The sequence below is a fragment of the Vidua chalybeata genome, chromosome 3, assembly GCF_026979565.1.
Source record: "Vidua chalybeata isolate OUT-0048 chromosome 3, bVidCha1 merged haplotype, whole genome shotgun sequence".
In the NCBI taxonomy this organism is placed as follows: Eukaryota; Metazoa; Chordata; class Aves; order Passeriformes; family Viduidae; genus Vidua; species Vidua chalybeata.
This window is the reverse complement of record NC_071532.1, coordinates 39,116,017-39,130,911: the sequence shown is the minus strand read 5'-3', so window position 1 is coordinate 39,130,911 and position 14,895 is coordinate 39,116,017. Positions and strand designations below refer to the sequence as shown.

Here is a 14,895-nt window from a genome sequence, read left to right as displayed (position 1 = left end):
TGATAATTGTCGTGAGGAGCTTCACCTCGGGAGCATCCCTGTAAGTAACACCCTCTTTGTTTTAAAGTGTGGAGGAGAGAAGCGGAGCCGCCACACGAAAGGGGACAGCTCTCCCCGGCCGAAAAAATATAAAACCAAAATTAAAAAATCAGAGTAAAACGATCGTGATCAAATAACATCCCGCCCCCGAGACCCATGCACGGAGGGCTTTAAACGGCATTTTCCAGCGCTGGAGAGGATATTCTGCTGCTGTTGCTGCTCAGCAGTGGTTCGGGCTCGGAGGGGACCGGCCACACCAGGCCATGGGCACGGAGCCTACGCCACGAGATTGCCTCGCATACCGACAGCCCGGTCAAGGAGTGAGAGACAGCCATTAAAAAAAAAAAAAAAAATCGTATTTCCTAAAATCAAGGGGAACCGGACCCTCCCGAATCCTCCGGCACTTACAGGAACTTAACTGAAATGGAGTTTCTGCGGGCTGAAATTCCCGGCTCGTTCCTGGCTGGAAAAAATGGCATTAGCAAAGGCGTTAAGGATGTTTTGAGGGAAAGAAAAGGGGGGGAAAAAAAGGGGGAAAAAAGGGGGAAGATCGCCCCGCAGGAAGGGAGTCAGCAGCAGCAATCCCTATGGAAGCTCCAGGGAAAGCCCCCGCCGCCCCAAAAAATCCCGGCGCCGGCCTGCTTTTTTCCAGCAGACAATTAATTCTTCTCTAGGACATAGGAATCTAAATGAGCTTCCCTATTCTCACGATTGCTCTATCTCCTTCCCCACGAAGCTTCAAAGGCGGAGAAATCCTTCCAATTCATCGATATTCCTTATAAATCTGTAGATGTGGATCTGCCCCGCAGCCAAGCTCCCGAGGTGGCGAATTGTCATAGAAATTTGGATTTCCCCCTCCGCACCACCCCCCCCCCCACCGCTCCCCAGGGACCGGCGGGGTTATGGCAGAGCCGGAGGGCACATGTTAGGGCTTTGATAAATGCGCTTTAATGAGATTTTGGAAATTATTGCCCATAGTGATGGAGGCAGTGGGGTACGGGCACAAAGCCGGGAGCCCGCAGCCCCCCGACACACATTTTGTCTTACTTAATTCCCCCCCCTGCGCTCAGGGTGAGCTGTAAGCCTGGCCCGGGGCTCCCTTCCCCTTTCCAGTCTATTCTAAACCGGTTTATTCGCCAGACAAACGGGGGTGGCCCCCCCGGAGCCCCCCGGCTCTGCCTGCCCCCGTCTCTAATGATTAAACGTGTCCCGACGAGATTAAGCTTTGTCAAAAATTATTTTTTCCTCCTCGGCCTGGAAACGCCGGTCCTCTGGCCCCGGGGCGAAAGGAGCGCGGCGGGATTTATTCTGTTATCTGAATTCATTTCGCAATCCGCGGAGGGCTCCGCGCCCAGGTCACCGCCGGCTGCGTGTCGCGAGTGGGGGGTGCGGAGAGCCTCGGAGGCAGCCCCCGGTGCCCGCACGCCCCGCGCAGGTGGGGGGGACCAGGACTGGATGGGGACGGGCCCACCCGCGCGGGCTCGGCTCCAAAAGCGGGGGCCGAGCCTGGGACACAAGCGTGCCACGGGCAGGGAAGGGAAGGGGTGAAGGAGGAAGGGGCACCGCCGGGGCCGGGGCCAGTCCCGATCATTCCCGGTCCTCTGGCGGACTCTGCCGTCGCGGCAGAGAAGTGTCCCACGGCCGGGGCAGGAGCGAGCGCCCCAGGCTGCCCTGCCCCCCTCTGCCCCGGCCTCTCTGCCACCCGTGGCCGTGGCCGTGGCCGTGTCGCAGCCGCGCCGTCGGGGCCGGGGCCGCGCTCCCTCGGCGCTCAGCACCAGCTCCTACCTGCGCGGACCTCCTCGCTCCCCAGAGCCCCTTCCCACCTGCTGCTCCTGCTCCTGGTGACCCCTCTGTCCCCTCTGCCCCCGGGGCTCACCGGCCGGGGGCTCCAGCCTGGGGTCCCCCCGCTCCCTGCCGGGGCTCACCTGGGCGGGTCCTTGTGCGTGGGGACCCCCTCGCCACCCTCCGGCACTCACCTGGGCGGGGGTCCCTCGGCGGCTGTGTCCCTCCGCTGTCCCCCGGGGAGCCACCTGGACAGGGGTCCCCGCGCGGGAGTGTCCCCCCGGCGCCTCCCGGGACTCACCTGGCTGGGAGTCCCGAGGCGGGGGGTCCCTAGAAGGGGGGGCTCCGGCGGCGGTCCCCCGCCTCCCGCATTGTCTCCGCCGTGTGACGGGGCCGCTCCTCGTCCCTTCGGCCTCACATCCCCCGCGCCGCTCGCTGTCGTCCCCGGCGGCTGCCGCCGGGCGGAACACCGGCCATATGCTCCGCGGCCATAAATTGGGAAGAAGCACAAACACGCCGGTTCCTGGGTGGCTCTTTTAAGGCTGAGCCGGCCCCTCTCTCCCCCCGGGGGGCAGAGCCCTCCCCCCGGCCCCCCTTCCCCAGAGGAGCCGCTGGCTGGGGCCCCCGCCGGGCCCCCCCGCCCACAGCCCCGCTGCTACGCACCCCCCGCCCGGGCCGGTCCGGCCGCCCGCTCGCCGTGCGCGGATGGCTCGGTAGCCAGGGCGTAGCGCAGCCAAACAGCCAGATGTGGCACGTTATTGATGTGGGGAGGCTCGTTTACATTAGATACGCCGCTGATCCGGCCGCTGATAGCGCCGGTGTGCGGGAAATCTGAGCTGTGCTGCCACGGCCGTCTCCGGTAGCTGCCCCCTCCGGCCGCTGCCCCCTCTCCTGCCCCCCTTTCTGGGGTCCTTTTTGGGTTTTAACATCATTTAAAAATTACTATTATTTGGAAGGGAGGCGAAGAGAAGGCGATGGAGTTGGTGACAGAGGTGGTGCTGCCCGACTTCCCTGAAGGATGAAGAGCGGTCATGGAATGCTGGAAATATCCTGAGTTGCAGCTCATCGAGCCCAGCTCCTGGACAACCCCAAAAAACACTCTACGTGCCCAAAAGCGTTTTTCAAACATCCTGAGCCTGCTGTCGCGGCCACTTCCCAGTGGTCCCCAGTTGCAGGAGGCTGCTGCCAAAGGTACTATCCCACTGGGATTCCAGAGAGGATGGAGAGCTCCCAGCCGGCCACAGGGGCTTCCTGGGCATCCCATGTCCCTTCCAAAGGCTTCGTGGGTGACGTGAAAACACCGCTGACTGCTGGGGGCAGAGGGAAGTCGACAGAGCTCCTTCTCCATCCCATCTGACCCGGATCCTCCCCAGCACCTGCCCGGTTCCTGGAAAGACCTTGGAGTCCTGTGTGAAAGTCCCTGGTCACAGGCAGCTCCAGCAGAACTGCCTGCAGATAAAGTGATTGATCCCCACATCAATCAATATAGATCTCATTCCAGGCAATTAATAACTTTGCCAAGCTTGTTTTGTTTGGATAAAATGTCCGGATTGCTGAGCAAGGGACTGAAACTGAGGGGAGAAAATAATTCTGTAATTTTATGTCACCCACATAAAAATACCAATCAAATGATAGTGATTTGCAGACATATTTATTTGCCTAAAGAATTTTCATTTGCATAAATCTGCAGGGTCTTTGCTTTCACAGCAGGAAATTCAGGCTGGATGTCCAGGCCTTGTCTTGCTCCATTCCTAGGGAATGCTGCACAGAGGGATTGGAACTCTGAAAGTTTGGTTATAAACCAGCTCCAGCTCCTGTCTCCCCTCATCTAGGAAGGAGGGAAAGCACAGTAAAAGGCAAGGGAGCAGGAGCTGCATTTGGGCCCCGACAGGCATTCCCTGGGACAGCTGTCTCGGACTGTGCTGTAAAACCTGGTCTGTGCTGTAAACCAGTTCCTATTTTATGAATAAGAACTCCTTATTTAATTAATAAACCCATTTTTATTCATTATTTTTACTTTGAGGGTGTTTTGGCACCTGGTCTGTGGATCTCACCATGCCCCAGAGCTGCTGGAACCAAACCAGCAGGCCCAGGGAATAGAGAGTGAAGCGGGTTTCACTCAGCCTTGGAAATTTAGTCCTTTCTACTCCTCAGACATCCCATATGGAATCTCCTGGAGGGGTTGGTGTATAGGTGGGACGTCTGGACTCCAGTCTGGGGAGGTTGGGATGGGCTCCACCACATGACGGGGTGCTTACTTCCAGGTATTTGCAGTCATTCTTGAGCAGAGTCCGCTGGCACCTTTTTGTGTCCCAGGATTGGGAGCAGCCTGGGAGCTCTGGGCTTGGAATCCCCAGGCGGGGTGAAACACCTCCAAAATTCCCTGGCTGAAGGGATGTATTTCCACTTGTCATCCACAGCCCTTTCCCAAAAGTGAAGGAATCCAGAGTGCCCCAAGCGCAGAGCTTGGGAAGGCAGCACTGGGAGATGGCAGGGAAGAGCAAGAACTGGAAAGCCTGGGCTGAGTTACTTATTCCAGACTGGTTTGCAGAAGGAATTAAAAAGATGCTGAGTCCACCAGAGCAGGGAATGTGAGGGAGGAGACAGGAGCAGGTGGACGGGCTGGGAGAGTACCCCCACGCCCCCACACCCCGCTTTACAACCTGGTGTGTTTGAGGAGCCCTCAAACCTCAGCCTGCACCGGGCCGGGCGCACACCTAGGGGTGACAGATGGCCACAGCCTGTCCCCGGGCTAAGCACACAGCGCAATCTGCTGCAGCTCCCTCCAGCTCCTGCTCCTGGCACCTGGAACAGGGCAGGGAAGGAGAAAACCTGCGCAGAGGGAGATTGGGATTGCCCCATCCAGCCAGGTTTCGGCTGGAAACATGTACTCACTCTTCCCTTTGTAAAATACAGAATAGAATTGAATTTCATTTCACATTACTCTGCTTTTTCCTGGCCATTGCCCTGGGGTGGAGCAGAAGCAGGAGGTGGTCGGACCTGCTGCTGGACACAGCAGCCCCAGGTCGGGACACCAGCTTGGACACCAGTGCTTGTCCATGGGAGGATGTGTGGGCTGTGGGGGTCCTGTGACAACAGCAATTTTGGGGACACCATGGGGACACTGTGGCCTTGGTCTCATCTCATCTGCCTGGCAGAGCAGGGGAGGTTTCCCAGCATTTCCAAGTGGAGGCCCATGTTCCTAGGGAAGCAGAGGGAGCAGGAGGATGCCCCAGTGACACCAATTACATTCCCACTTGAACTGTTTTTCTCCTCTCCTCTTCCCCTGTCTCCACAGCCAACCTTGGTTCTGCCACGCACACCCAACTTTTTTGGGTGGAATTTGCCACTGCAGTGTTGAGCTTGGAATCCTTCAGGAAGTTACCCTGGATGGATTTAGCTCCCAGCACCCTGACATGGAAAGCGTCTACTCCAACTCCCCTGTGCCCATTCACACTTACAGACGACGACTTTTGCCTGGGATGCTTCACCCAACTCCACAGATCCTGCAGGTGAAACAGATTCCCTGGTGGGAAAAACCAAGCAGGGTGGGAAAAAAAAGGCAAGCCAAGTGACAGTGATGCCATAAACCCTGGGAGCGACACAGAGCCACCAGTGAGGCGCAGATAAGGAGCGCTTGTGCTGTATCGCGGATGCCCCATCAATCATGCATCCATCTCCCACGGCCCGGACCTCGGGAGTGGTAGGAATGTGCGGTGGGATCACTGTCAGCCAGGATCAGCCAGGCTGCTGCTGGGAACACTGTGCCCAAGGGGCCACCGCAGTGGTGGTGTCAACACCGGCTGGTGGCTTCCTGGGAAGGGACCAAGCAAGATTGGAGACAGTGTTGTCCCCAGTGGAGACAGGGCCAGAGGGAAGGTTTAGAATGGATATTAGGGAATATTATATTATTTCATCCAGAGGGTGGTCAGGCACTGAACAGGCTCCCCATGGAGTGGTCATGGCTCCAACTCAACTCAGGGATGCTCAGGGTGGGATTGTTGGGGTGCCTGTGCAGGTCCAGGAGCTGGAATGGATGATGCTGGTGGGTCCTTCCAGATCAAGATATTTCATGATTCTCTGATACTCTAGGAGATCAGAGTGCTGCTCAGCTTATTTGCCATCTGGACTTGCCCATCACTAATGACTTCCACATGGAAAACCTTGGTGGGAGCATTGGCTGCTGACCCTCCCAGGATCCCACTATATGCCACAGTGGATCCCAGTGGGAGCAGGTCAGCAGTGCCATGTGTCCCAAGGACACTCCTGGGAAACCCTGCCACATCCCAAGTGACAGTGTGGCAGAGAAGCTTCAGGGACTCTTCGAAGTTGGGCTGGGAAGGGCTCATTCCCAGGTTCTTCCACTTCTGTGGGAATGGCTGATAGGAAAAGTGGAATCCCAGTGGAACAGGGCAGCTCTTGTGGGGTGAGAGGATGGATAAAATCTGTCCCTGGGGTCTCTGTGCCTCAGAACCCAACCCTGAGGGAAATTCCTGCCACAGCCATTCAGCCAGGAAAAGGAGAACGTGAGGAGGAGGATGAGGAGGAGGAGGGAAACACACACATCTGCTGCTGAAGAATGGGAACAGGACATGGATTCGTGGGAGACATATGGGGAAGGCACAGGGAGCCAGGGGATTCTGAGCAGGATTTGGCCCACTCAGGATTACCTGGGAGCAAAGTGCCCCGGGTTTCCCTCACCTCTCATCCCAGGGGCAGGACCCTCCCTGCCCACTCCTCCCTTGCCCCCTGCTCTGTCTCTGAGGGGCTCATAAGCCCTGCCTGGGCCTGGCTCAGGTTTGGTGCCTTCCCTGGCAGCTGCTAGCGAGCAGAAGGTGAGGGAGACGTGGCAGAGCTGTTACACATTAACCGGGACAGCGGCTGCTCTTTTCTCCTGTCTGGGAACCATCCCCGGCCTCGAGCTTCTCTGGCTAATGTGTAATCCCAGCCCTCACTGCTCCTTCCCACCAGGATGTCCCAGTAGCTAGGCTGGCTCGGGGAGGTGGGGTGTGCAGGGAAGAATATTTTATGTCCTTGGGTTTTATGGATAAACGTTTTTCCAGCACCCTTGAACGCTTCCTTGTGGGCACAGAGCGGCCCAAGGGAAAAAAGCACCAAGCCCAACTTGCACAGAGACTATTTTCCTGTTAAAACCTGCTCGTTTTCTTTGGAATGGCGGGAACTGGGCTGCTGGAGTCTGTGCTGCTCCCTCGGGATGCTCAGCTCAAGGTGTTGGATGGCTGTTGCTCATTCCCACACAGATACTGCTGGGCACAGCCCTGCCACAGGAATAACTAAAAAATACTTGGGTTGATTCTTCTCCTTAGTGGGACTTGGGCTTTTGGGGCTGTAGAAGCACCTTTAGGGATGTGCACCTTTTTTTTACCCACTCAGACTTGAATTTCTGGTACTCAAGCCCCGGGAGAAGCAGGAGAAGCCTTTGGGGCAAAAGGATCACTGGGGATGGGATCCTGCAGATGTAGCAAGAAAAATGTGCCCATTTTGGCTGTTTTTTCTCCCTCTCTTTTTTCTCCTTTAATAAATTCAGTATTTATGTTGGATAATGCCTGTCAAGAGTTTGTTTCCTCCTCTTGGCTCCACTAAGCAAACTCTTTTGCCCAGGAGATAACTCTGCACACTCCATTTGTTGCAATAGTAGGTCACATTCATACTAATCAGGATGCCGAATGCCGCCTCTAATCCAAAGTTTTCCATCAAAGGGAAGGTTCTGAGTCATGTAATGAATATCAGGAGGGTTCTGCTCTTCAAAGGTGGAGAAAAGTTGATTCTTTTAGAGATAAAACTCGCTGTTTGAAAAAAAGATAATTGGAAGTAAAGCTAAAAGATTTTGTTATCACCAAATATTATTCACAGCAATAGCAAGGTCTGGTTTCCTCCCCCCTGGAAGGCTGGGGGCTCACAAAACCCTGATCTGAATGAGAGACAGAGGAGAAATTGGCTGGATTTGGGATTTTCCAGGAATTCGGGGGCCTTGGAAATACTCCTGGCTAGGAGTGTGGAGGGGCTGCTTCTTGGCTTTGCTGAGAGAGGAGCGACGCTGGCAAACCTCCCCTTCCCCATGGGTTTCCTATAAATTTGGGGGGAAACTGGGAATTACATCAGCCTTCAATTTCTGTGCAGGCAGAGCAAAAACAGCAGAGAGGCCTTAAAAAGAAGGAAAATACATGGGAAAGAGGGGAAAATAGGACCACCAGTACTCTGAGCTATACAAGGGGTGCCCCATCCCTGGGAGTGTCCCAGGCCAGGTTGGATGGGGTTTGGAGGAACCTGGGACAGTGGAAGGTGCCCCACGGCAGGGAGTGGCACTGAATGAGATTTAAAGGCCTTTCCAATCCAAACCATTCTGGGATAGTTCCATGAATTTCTCCCCAGTCCAAGGTTTTCAAGGGAGCAGGGATGCAGGTGAGCTGATGCAGCCCCTGGCTGGGGATTAGCTGGGTGCTGAATGAACCTGTGCTCCTCTGAGGGTAATTACTGGGCTGTGCGAGAGGCAGGACATTCCTGGGCTTTTCCTCACCGTGCTGAACCCATTTGGGACTTTTTCCCTCTTGGGTAACACTCAAACGCGGTGGAAAGAAACCGAAGGAGCTTGGAGTCCCTTTTGCGCTCTGTGCCTCTGTAATCTCAGGGTTGATTTAAATGTTCTCCTCGCGGTCATTTCCCGAGCCTCTCTCCCTTTCCATGTCCAACATCTCGTGATGAATAATTCCTCGGGCTGTGTAATTTCGGGATCAACAACGACGCTGACAATGGAGAACAAATTACACAGGGAGAGGAGCCCGCAGCCCCAGCTTTATTCTGCTGCGTGTGTGCATCCCTAATCCAAATTAACACTGAGATCAACTTTCTCCCGGACTGCTCGGGCTCGGGTTTGCACAAAAGGCAGAGGTTCGGCCACGTTAAATAACTGAGAGCACCCTGGGGCTAAAGAGTCGTGGAAAACACGTGGCTGCAGGGGGGAGAGCAGAGGCTCTCTGGGAAAGGGGGAGAGTGGGGAAGCAGGAAAAGGGGTTGGGGTTTCTAAAGTCAGGCTCTTTGGTTCCCGTTTCTCCAGCTCCTAGCAGGATAGAGCTGGTAGATTTTTCCGCTGGGAGTGGAAGGGGAAGTCTGTGGATGTGGAATCTTGGTTTTCCTTTGGTTTAGAGCTGATCCAAGATCAGGGATGTTCAGGCGGCGTTTTATCCCTAGCAGGGCATCCTGTGGGATGCAGATGCTCGTCCTCTGCCCTCCTGCCTCTTCCTGAACCAGCAAACAGGAAGAGGATCATTATTTGTAAAAAATAACCCCCCAAAAAACCCCAATAAACCCCAGCAGAGGCATCGCCTCCCTTGCCCTTAGTGGCCACACCATGGGCTCGCCCTGGGTCCCTGCGTTTGTGATTCCAGGGCTCAGAGCTGCTCCTGAGGCACGGCCACCCCAATTTGGCCCTGAGACACCCACAATTTGAGGGCTGCAGCCCTGGCTGTTGCTCCCCACCCCTCGCCACCCTCTGCCCTCCCCAGGGAGACGTCACTCTGGTGAGCAGCAGGGTTCGGAGCAGCGTCCCAGGGCTGCTCCGACCACCCCGCAGGCTGTGGGTCTGTTCATTACTCACCGGGGCAGGAGCCTGTCTGCAGCCAGGCGAGCCCGAAGAGGAGATGACAGCTCGATGAGAGAGATTCAATGACTTGTTCTTCACGTGCTGTCCACCTGGCATATTTGCCTTGAACTTCCCGTACTCGCTCCAAAAGCCCTGCATTATTTTCCTGAAGGACATCCGAGATAATTTTATTCACCACGGAGCGAATTCTGGGGCTGTCTGTAAAAGAATAAATGAAGAGACTTAACGCGGCAAAGGACGTGAGACGTGTCAGCACGGCGGCGGCTCGCTGAATATGCAGCGAGTCCTCCTCAACTTCAGAGAATTGAAGAGCTTGAAATAAATTCACCAACTCTCGTAAGAAAAAAAAAAAAAAAAAAAAAAAAAGAAAAAAGGTGAAGCAAGTGCATTACCGGGGTGGCAGGTGTCAAGTGACTCGGCGTTTTAACATTTTCATTATGCTCCGCGAGAGTGAACAGCGAAGCCAGCCAGGGTTTTTCCTCCCTACAAATTGCGTTTGGATTCCTGAACGCCTCGTGGTAAACCCAGAGCCAACACAAAACTCCCGGGAATGGGTATGGGAAGCTGGGTTTGTTTCCAGAGTGACAAGTGTATAGATGGGTTTGTCACAGCTCAGTTTCCATGTCCCCTCCTCAGCCCCCGCAAAGGAAGGGCTGATCCCAGCGCCCAAAGCTTTGGGAAGTATCTGGGGAGGCTTCCCAGCTTTTGGGGCCTCTGCAGCGGCAGAAGACTGAGATCCTGCTGGATTTGGCCCTGTGGCACAGAGAGGGAAGTGCTGGTGGGATTAGGAAGCTGCTGGGTGCTGGGGTTCCCACTGGGGACTGGTCCAAGGTGTCCCTTGGATTCCTCTGGAGGCTGGGAAGTTCTGGGTGCATGGAGAGCCTTGGAAAGGAGTTTTTTTCTGGAGGCTGATGCACAGCGATGATGCTCCCATATAATCCAGCGGGAAGTGTTTTACCTGGCGCTGGGGATGGAATGGTAATCGGAAGAGCTGCCCGCGGGTGGATGCTGGCACATGATGGCCAGAAGCTGCTGTGGATCACTCACTGGCTGCACCGGAGCTTTCATCAGTGAAGGACGGCTGGAAAACTCGGGATGAGCTCCAGCTCGGGCGAGATAAATGAACCGGGGCTGGAGGCGCCCACGGCACAAAGCGGCGGCTCTTTTGTGCCTGCCTGGCTCGGGAGCTCTCGGCATCCGCCGCGGGCTGAAGTGGCTCTTGGGCTGTTTAAAGGTTGAGTGCTACTGCTCCGAGTGACGGCAGGCAGATTCGGTTAAATAAACACGGCGGCTTAGAGAGAAATTGAAGGTGACGCGCGGAGAGCTGGAGCAGAATGTAATGTTGGCAGCCGCGTTCCAGCGCGGCTCTCCAGCCGCATCCCTCTGGAACTGGCTTGGACACATTCCCTGGAAGGCTGGGGAGGGAGAGTGGGGGGCTCGAAAGGGTGCCACAAATGGGAACCTGCTGCAGGGAACCTGCAGTGGTGCTGCTGTTAACTCCTGAGCATTTCACGCCACCCCTGAGCTCTAGGAGGATGCCGGGCTGCCCCCGTGCCCTGTCACACCGCAGAGCCTTTTCAAAAGCCATTTTGTTCCTGAATCACTGCGATCTCCAGTTTCGTGCCTGGCAAATTGTCCGGATATCGTTCCAGCGGGTTCCCCCCTCGCCCCTCAAAAACAGGTGTTCGTCCTGGGGTTGTGTTCGTGGGGGCGTGACGGTTTGGATTCAAAGAGGGCTTTTTTTTTTTTTTGGGGGGGGGGGGTGGGCTGCGGTTTGCTCGGGACCTGAAGCATATCTCCCTCCTGTTCCCTGCCCTGTCAGCACATGGAAAATCCCCTGGCTGATGGTTATGGGAAGTGTTTGTGCTGGAGGATGAGAGAGGAGAATCCCAAAGGTTGGACCAGAAGTTTCCCGTCCCTCTGCCCCACGTGAAAAATCCCACTGGATTTTCCTGTGGGGAGAACTTTCCAACCCGAATATCTGATGGTGTTGAAGCAGAATTGTTTCTCTACTCCGAGAATGCCTCTGCTACAGCCCCCTCCTTGCATTGATTGGGTGCCGGTGGAATTCCATCCTGGAATTCTCCAGAGCAGGGACAGTACAGGGATAATGCAGGGAATGGCTGAGGGAGCCTGATCTCGTTCCTTAAGTGCCATCAATTCCCAGGCTGAGGAAGTGTGGGCAGAGATCTCGGCACTTCAGGTGCCTTAGGCAAGAAAACTGTTTTGGCCAATACCAGATTCTCAAAACAACTGCAGTGCAGAGCAAAGGAATGTTTTTTTTTGTTTTTTTTGGTTTTTTTTTTTTTTTTCAATCCAAAGCTCATGGAACACCCCTCCCTGGTGTGTGCTGCTCCTCAGAGCAAATCTCAGGGCTCTGCTGCTCCTTGCCTCCACCAGTGTCTGCACTGATGGATTTTGTGTTTCCCCTGGTGTGCAGGGAAGGAGGGACCTGCAGGACTCCCTGTTTCGAGAGGGGTGGAGCTGGAGAATTTCTCAGTGCCGCGGTAACAGTGCCACTAAAAATCCCATTGAAGGAAAAGGTTGGGTGAGGCTTGGAGCGGCCTGGGATAGTGGCATTGTCCCTGCCCATGGCAGGGGGCTGGAACGAGATGAGCTTTAAGCTCCTTTCCAACCCAAATCCTTCTGGCATTCCATAACAAAGAGAGGTTTTGGCGCATGGAGAGAAGGCCAGAGCTGGAAATGCTCTGGAAATGTGGCAGCAGAGGATGAGTGGGACAAGGAGCGCGAAGGAGAGGAATGAATGGAAGGAAACGTGCAGGAAAAGGGACGGGGGCTGTGGGATAACCACACCACAGGGGGGATGCTGGCACAGCTGATCTGTCACTGACTTGGAACCTGTCGGCCCCATCCGTGGCATCGGTGTGGCACAGAGGGGACAGTGTGGCTCACCCTTACCGGGGTGACACCGGTGGCACCCCGGGGTTCCCAGCGCAGTTGGAGCGGGGCGGCAGGGTCCAGCGGGAAGGAACTCGGGATCCCCCGGTCCCCCTAGGTGTGGCCAGAGGGCTCCGGACGACGGCTCCGGTTGGGACCGGGGCCGCCGATGTCGCGATCTGCGCTGACACCGTGTGGCCGCTCCCTGCATCTCGCCCCGGCGCCCGGCAAGGGGGATGTCAGTCCAAACAGCCCCGAAATGTCCCCAAAGTCACCTCCGAGCCCAGGGAAGTGTCACCCAGTGGAGGCAGGAGATGGCCCTTGCCCCGCTCCCCTGCCAGCCTCGTGCCTGGATCCCTGCATTCCTCAAAATGGGCTGGATTTGGGCACTTAGAGAACTTCCAAATGAGCTGGATTCAGACTTTTTTGGTACGGTTTAAAACTCAACTTGATTTAAAACTAAATGCAGTCAATTTAGGTAAGATATCAGAAGGGATTTTTACTGTGGGATTAGTGAGGCCCTGGCACAGGGTGCCCAGAGAAGCTGTGGCTGCCCCTGGATCCCTGGAAGTGTTCAAGGCCAGGTTGGAGCAACTTGGGACAGTGGAAGGTGTCCCTGCCCATGGCAGGGGGGTGGAACGAGATGAGCTTTAAGGTCCCTTCCATCCCAAACCATTCAGCGATTGCCCAGAAAGGCCCGCCTGGCCCGTGTCTCTCTGCTCCAAGACATTTTTAATTCCCCCTGTTTCTGCCAGGCAGCTGATTTGGGGAGGACAAGGACCTTTTATCTCCCCTTTCGGCAGGCATGAGGCCCTGAAGAGGAACCATGCCCAATGTATTCAGCCACTCTTGGAAAAAGCCCTTTCTTCTCAGCCTTTTCCAGCCACAACGATTTGGCAGGGAAGAGCCCAGCTCTGCCCATCTGGGGGCAAAGCTGCAGATTTGGGATGCAGGCGGATAGGGCTGGGGGCTGGAGACAGGCAGGGGGGGTCTTGCTGAGTGGAAAATGAGGTTATTCTTCATTTCTGCAGCACAACCCCATGGATAAAGGCAGGGAGATTCTTACCCAGTGCTCCCAAGCAGGGCAGAATTTTAGGATAGATGTCCCCTCACCATGCCAGGAGCCCTGAGGGCACTCGCCGTGCCCATCCCCTGCGGACCCTGGGACAAGCGCGGAGTGGAGCTGGAGGAAGACTTGTAGCTCAGGAAAGAGCCCCAACAATGGACAATGGAGCCATTTGAGGGACAACAAACAACTTTCTGCCCTGTGAGTTTGTCCCGTCGGAGTCACGGGGTGAGCGCAGGGCATGAATGGGGGTTGTGCTCCAGGGAGCCAGGCTTTGCCCCACCGCAGCCACTCCAGATGCTTGTGCGTTAATTTTTTGTCACAGGATCAGGGCCAGAGAAAGAGAGGGGACAAAAGGAGCACATTTGCTGTCCAGGAGGGAAAAAAAAAAAAAAAAAAAAGAAAAAAAAAAAGGGAAGGAAGGGAGAGAGAGAAAGGGCTTTAAAATGAGGCACAGATGGGAAAATATGAATATTCTGGTAGAGAAAGGGACTAAACCTCTCCCAGAGAAGCTGGTTTGGAGCCGGAGAACTGGTGAAGCTCCTTTTCCAGGGAATTCAGGGCTCCGAGAGGACATGGTAAGGTTGGGAAGCTGGAATCTGTGCTTAGTGCTGTGCCCTGGGGATTAGAGGTGACTGTATCCAGGGCATCTCTGGATCAGGAGCCTTTGACTGGAGCAAGTCCTGTGGAGAAAGGCTGAAAAGGCAGAAAGTTCGGGATGAAAGAGTTCTGGGATCTCCCATTCTCTGTGCTCTGCCTCCAGCCCATCTAGGATTCGGTAGCAGCTCTGGGCAGGAGCTGTAGCGAGGTGATAGAAAGACAGGTCCTGCTGGAAACAGGGAAAACGAGGCAAAGATTCCTTCCTACCAAATTCCAGACCTGGCTGCCAGATGGAGCAGGGCCTTGCTCTCCCTGGAAGCACAGCAGGGTGCTTGGATGAGAGAGGTGCTGGGGGTCCTGGGCTCTGTCTTGCTTCATTCCCCGGGAATGAGCTGTGAGAATTGGAGAGTCCACAGGAAAGTTAAAGGGATTTTTTCCCCTGCAGTCTGGGAAGCTAAAAATAGAAATAATACCAGCGGAATAAACACCCAATCAGCCAAACCAAAATTAAGCAAGGGCAGCACTGGGAAGGGAGAGGGGGAAAATGTGCTGGGTTGGGATGTGCTGCTGGCTCTGCTTCCTGTGGGATTTGGATTTTCAGGATTCCAGCCCAGTTTTGGGTGTTGTAGGCCTGTGTTTGATCCCACAAACAACTGTTTTTATCCAAGGGGATCAGGAAAAGGAAAGCTTTTGATGTTTATGAGTCCCAAAATCCACTTCCTGCCTTTTCCTGCCTTTTGAGATCTGGGATCATTCTGGGATCATGACACTGACATGGGATTGTCCTGGATGCCAGTGGGATAATCCAGGGATGCTCCACCATGCCACCAGCCCTGAAGCTGCTTCTCCTGCAGCTGCTGTGCTCGAGAGGTTAATGAGAGCAATTAAC

At 55.2% G+C, this 14,895-nt stretch overlaps 1 protein-coding gene across 2 annotated transcripts in view; it reads right to left on the bottom strand.

Annotated features, from left to right (window-relative positions):
- NKX2-2 (NK2 homeobox 2) overlaps window positions 1-2,341 on the bottom strand; it is an 8,397-nt gene extending 6,056 nt beyond the window's left edge. Inside the window, exon 1 of one of the 2 annotated variants that reach the window (XM_053938531.1) lies at window positions 2,016-2,341. The gene's annotated coding sequence lies outside the window, so the exon portion shown is untranslated. The remainder of the gene's footprint in view (window positions 1-2,015) is intronic. The other variant, XM_053938532.1, reaches the window with a different exon arrangement.
- Between the last annotated feature and the right edge of the window lie 12,554 nt (window positions 2,342-14,895).